We start from the raw sequence: 5,856 nt of genomic DNA, 5'->3' as shown, positions 1-5,856 counted from the left end.
GTTTCCCCATCTATTTCCCATGAAGTGGTGGGACCAGATGCCATGATCTTTGTTTTCTGAATATTGAGCTTTAAGCCAACTTTTTCACTCTCCACTTTCACTTTCGTCAAGAGGCTTTTTAGTTCCTCTTCACTTTCTGCCATAAGGGTGGTATCATCTGCATATCTGAGGTTATTGATATTTCTCCTGGCAATCTTGATTCCAGCTTGTGTTTCTTCCAGTCCAGCGTTTCTCATGATGTACTCTGCATAGAAGTTAAATAAGCAGGGTAACAATATACAGCCTGACGTACTCCTTTTCCTATTTGGAACCAGTCTGTTCCATGTCCAGTTCTAACTGTTGCTAACCTTTACTAGAAGATCTCTATTCCATTGTTTTTCATTTATCTAGCAGAGACCTTAGGGATGATGGGTCCCATACTTAGCCTAGGGTTGGGAATTTGGTCAATGAGAGGTATATACAGAAAGACAGAAGCAGAGAGGAGAGGGAGAGTAGGGAACTGGCTCACACAATTGCAGGATGGTAAATTTGACATTTGTAGGAGATCCAACCAGTCCATTCTGAAGGAGATCAGCCCTGGGATTTCTTTGGAAGGAATGATGCTAAAGCTGAAACTCCAGTACTTTGGTCACCTCATGTGAAGTGTTGACTCATTGGAAAAGACTCTGATGCTGGGAGAGATTGGGGGCAGGAGGAGAAGGGGATGACAGAGGATGAGATGGCTGGATGGCATCACTGACTCGATGGACGTGAGTCTGAGTGAACTCCGGGAGTTGGTAATGGACAGGGAGGCCTGGCGTGCTGCCATTCATGGGGTCGTAAAGAATCAGACACGACTGAGTGACTGAACTGAACTGAACTGAGGGCAGGTTAGCAGGCTGGACCCTCAGGCAGGAGATGATGCTGCAGTCTGGAGTCAGGTTTTGTTCTCAGGGAAACCTATGTTTGCTCTATGGCCCTCAGCTAATTGGGTGAGGCACACCCCCATTATCAAAGGTAATCTCCTTTGCCTGAAGGATTATAAATCATCAGCCACATTGCAGATATTATTCACATCTACAAAACACCTACACAGCCACACCTAAATTAATGTTTGATTTAAAAACTTAGTATTAGAGCTTAGACAAGTTAACTCATAAAACTGGCCATCATAGTATTCCTTGATATTTCAAGAAGGGGATAAAAATCTAGGTCTGGGGTCTGGTGGATAGCATCCTAATGAGTCCCTAGTGTGGAAATTGAGGTAGTTCCTCATGTTTCCAGAACTAAGGGTATTTACACATGCAGAGGCCCTCAACTGAGGAAGGGTTGAATCCCTTTGCAGAAAAATCCTGCAACTTAGTCATGTGTATGTTGTAACTCTTCCTCCAGTACCTCACCAGAAAGGTCATTTATTAATGTGATGGTTTAAGTAAATACCCAGATATTCCAGGATTTGGTAGAAACATGGTTCTGAAGTGATACTAATGTCTAGGGATTCAAAACTTCACCATGGTCTATTGTAGATTATGGTCTTATGGAGATAAATCGAGTCTTGACCCAGGATTATTGTATTATAAAATAGGTCTAGCAGACCCACAGATATCTTGTCATTGCTTTTCTAATTCCTTATGCATATTAGAATAGACAGTTGAGCAACAGGATCTTCACATTGGTTCTCTGACCAATGAAGTAATGATTATAATGGAAGGAAGAGCCAAGTACCTAGAGTTGCCTCCTCTCACAAATTTACCAGTTTAGTGAACCAATATTAATCCTGTTTTCCAGGGAATGGGGAATTTTAGAGGTGAGTTTCACTCTAAAAACTTTGAAGACACAGAGCTGGTGATTCCTATTCTATCACCTCTGAATGTATCTGATTGATCTAAGAAAAAAATAGATGAGATTTTGAGAAAGACTGTGGATAATCATAGGACTTTCCTGGTGGCTCAGATGGTAAAGTGTCTGTCTACAATGTGGGAGACCCGGTTCAATCCCTGGGTCAGGAAGATCCCCTGGAGAAGGAAATGGCAATCCACTCCAGTACTCTTCCCTAGAAAATCCCATGGACAGATGGTGACAACAATCTCAATTCTAAGGGATTATCTTTTGGAGAAAATCAACTCAATTCCTGACACCTAGTATGTAACATTGACTTGGCAAACAGTTTCATTTAAAAAACAATAGCAGTCATTTGCTCTCATCCAACAGTGGCAGCAGTATCCTGAAATCGGTCATAATAGAGTCTGCAGTAATCCTGATGATCCTAATAATCCAAAAAGTATCACACTAGTCCTTATGTTAATGGAGTTATGCTCATGAGACCTGGATATCAGAAATTAGTAAGTATCCTAGGTGCCTTAGACACGTGTTTGGCAGGGGTTAAAAATAAACTCCAGGAAAATTCAGGATGTATTTGTCAGGAGTCTCCAAAACAACAGAGCCAAAAGGATACCTCTCCAGAAGAAAGAGATTTGTTTTAAGGAACTGGCTCACCTGGATGCCTGGTCATTTTTTGTTGATTCCAGTAAGTCTATCCCTTTAAATATTGTTTCAATGAAGTCTTTTTGGTTGAACCATCTGAGTAGAAATCTGTTTCCTGCAAGACTAAGATCCAGAGAGTATGTCTTTCTTTCTATGTGTCATCTATTGATTATCTACCTATCTTTGTCTCATCCTAACCTAATATTGAAATGGATATTTGTAAGACAGTCAATGAATGTTTGTTGACTGATAATTATAACAACCACCATGTATTAACTTGAATTATCCAGCAGAAACTATGCCAGGCATTAAACATTTATTTCACTTTAGTTCTATGTTAACCTAAAAGGGTTAACAAGAGAAGAGACTCAAGTAAGGTGAAAAAAACTACTAAGTAGTGGCATAGGAATTTTTGCCTAGATCTGTTTGTAATAATATGTTACCATGCATAATAAGGTTCCATCATTTCTTGTTACTAATTTTGAGTTGCTGCTGCTGTTGCTGCTAAATTGCTTCAGTCGTGTCCGAGTCTGTGAGACCCCATAGACGGTAGCCCACCAGGCTCCCCCATCCCTGGGATTCTCCAGGCAAGAATACTTGAGTGGGGTGCCATTGCCTTCTCCAATTTTGAGTTAGGTATTGTAAATAAGGGGCTTCTTTAATAACTCAGAGAGTAAAGAATCCGCCTGTAATTTGAGAGACCTGGGTTCAATCCATTGGTCAGGATGATCCCTTGGATAAAGAATGGCTACTTACTCCAGTATTCTTTCCTAGAGAATTCCATGGACAGAGGAGCTGGGTGGGCTACAGTCCATGGGGGTCTCAAAGAGTTGGACATGACTCAGCAAATAACACTAACTGCTATTGTAAAAAAACAAACAAACAAAAAATTCCACTCTTTTCTGCATGATATACTCAGCAAGTATGCAAGAAAGTCTGATTCCATTGTTTTTGAACACATTATCCTTGGCCTTCAATTTGCCACACAATGTAGGCGATGCACAGAATTTGACATATTGTCTCCAAATTATCACCACTGATTCACTGAAATTGAACAGGTAGCATTTAGAACCACTTCATTAGTATACCTACTTCACAAAAGGAATTTTCCTATATTGGAAGAAATGGATCATACCTACTTCTTGTGAGCTCTTAGAATTTTTTAATATCACCACTAAAAATAGAGAAAAAACCAATGTGATTTTAAAGACAAGATATTATTGGAATCCCACCATCTGGCTCTACAAATTCTGAAGAAGAATAAGACCTATTTTTCTGGTTTAATGTGGGAAACTAGTGTCATGATTCCAAAGTATTTCCAGGGCCCTCCTGTTGACTATTATGTTCATTTGTAATACAGTAATAATTGTTAGGTATACAGAGTCTTAAAAGCTATCCCATAACTACTGTCTCATCACATGATGCAATAGGTGATCATGAGTAGAAATGGAATAAAATCACCAAGCCACCATCTCATTTCCTAAGGAGTAATATGACCTTGTAGAGATCTGGACCATGTCTTTAGTTTCTTGGACCTAAGCAGAGGATCAAATGGGGGAAGTGACAATAAAATGTTCATTTTTTCCAGAAGACCTGGATACTTGTTTCCACCAGGGTGGTAGATTAAATTATGTCCTGAAGGATATGAATGACATTTACATAAGAAGCTGCAGAACAGTCAATTTGATTTGAGTACCCCACAGTCAGCAAGCCTCTTTAATCAGAGGACCCATTAATGAACAATTAGCTTTGCGTTACTTCATTTAAATTTAAATTCTACCTTTCTCTTCTTCCATTTCATCAATATATAATCTTGCCACTTAATTTTTAAGAAAGAAGTTGTATTACCGTGAGCAGTTTCTTTGAGCAAAAGTTTGAATTCAGCATTTTTTCCCCCTTAAGATTTACTACATTGTGATTTCCATTAATATAAAAAACAAGAATTTACAGATTTATGTCAATGCATGTAGGGGTAAAGTGACTTGTTCCAAGTTAGACAGCAACTCAGAAACAAAATCAAGGAAACTGCAGAAAGTAAGGAAATGTTCAAAAGGATGGGGGCATGTTAAAGAAATGTGGGAGACAGTATGAAATACTCCCCAGGGCTGGAATAATTTAAGCAACTAAATAAAAAAAAATACTATTATATTATACCCCACAATAGAAAATGAATATCCATAAAATGATATCTATAATAATTCTAACAAAGGGTTAAACAAATAACTAAATGAGGAAGAACGTACAGATTTCCTACAGAAGAATTCCAAATAATTTATGTACCTTTATTGCCCACACTGTCCAGGAGATGGAATTAAAAAAATATATATTTATTATTTTAATTGGAGGCTAATTACTTTACAAAACTGTAGTGGTTTTTGCCATACATTGACATGGATAAGCCATGGGTGTACATGTGTTCCCCATCCTGAACAGCCCTCCCACCCCCCTCCCCATCCCATCTCTCAGGGTCATCCCAGTGCATCAGCCCTGAACACCCTGTCTCATGCACTGAACCTGGACTTGCAATCTATTTCACATATGGTAATATATATGTTTCAATGCTGTTCTCTCAAATCATCCCACCCTTGCCTTCTCCCACAGAGTCCAAAAGTCTCTTTTTACATCTGTGTCTCTTTTGCTGCCTCATGTATAAGGTCACCATTACTATCTTTCTAAATTCCATACATATGCGTCATTTTACTGTATTGGTGTTTTTCTTACTGACTTACTTCACTCTGTATAATAGGCTCCAGTTTCATCCACCTCATTAGAACTGATTCAAATGCATTCTTTTTAATAGGTGAGTAATATTCCATTGTTTATATGTACCACAGCTTTCTTATCCATTCATCTGCTGATGGGCATCTAGGTTGCTTCCATGTCCAAGCTATTGTAAACAATGCTGCGATGAAGATTGGGGTACACACATCTCTTTCAATTCTGGTTTCCTTGGTGTGTATGCCCAGCAGTGGGATTTCTGGGTTGTATGGGAGTTCTATTTACAGTTTTTTAAGGAATCTCCACACTGTTCTCCATAGTGGCTGTACTAGTTTGCATTCCCACCAACAGTGTAAGAGGGTTCCCTTTTCTCCACACGCTCTGCAGCATTTACTGTTTGTGGACTTTTTGATAGCAGCCATTCTGACGGGTGTGAAATGGTACCTTATTGTGGTTTTGATTTGCATTGGAGAAGGCAGTGGCAACCCACTCCAGTACTCTTGCCTGAAAAATCCCATGGACAGAGGAGCCTGGTAGGCTGCAGTCCATGGGGTCGCTAAGAGTCAGACATGACTGAGCGACTTCACTTTCACTTTTCACTTTCATGCATTGGAGAAGGAAATGGCAACCCACTCCAGTGTTCTTGCCTGGAGAATCCCAGGGACGGGGGAGCCT

This window comes from Bison bison, unplaced genomic scaffold, assembly GCF_000754665.1.
Source record: "Bison bison bison isolate TAMUID 2011002044 unplaced genomic scaffold, Bison_UMD1.0 scf7180017864263, whole genome shotgun sequence".
Classification (NCBI taxonomy): domain Eukaryota; kingdom Metazoa; phylum Chordata; class Mammalia; order Artiodactyla; family Bovidae; genus Bison; species Bison bison.
This window is presented reverse-complemented; position numbering follows the sequence as displayed.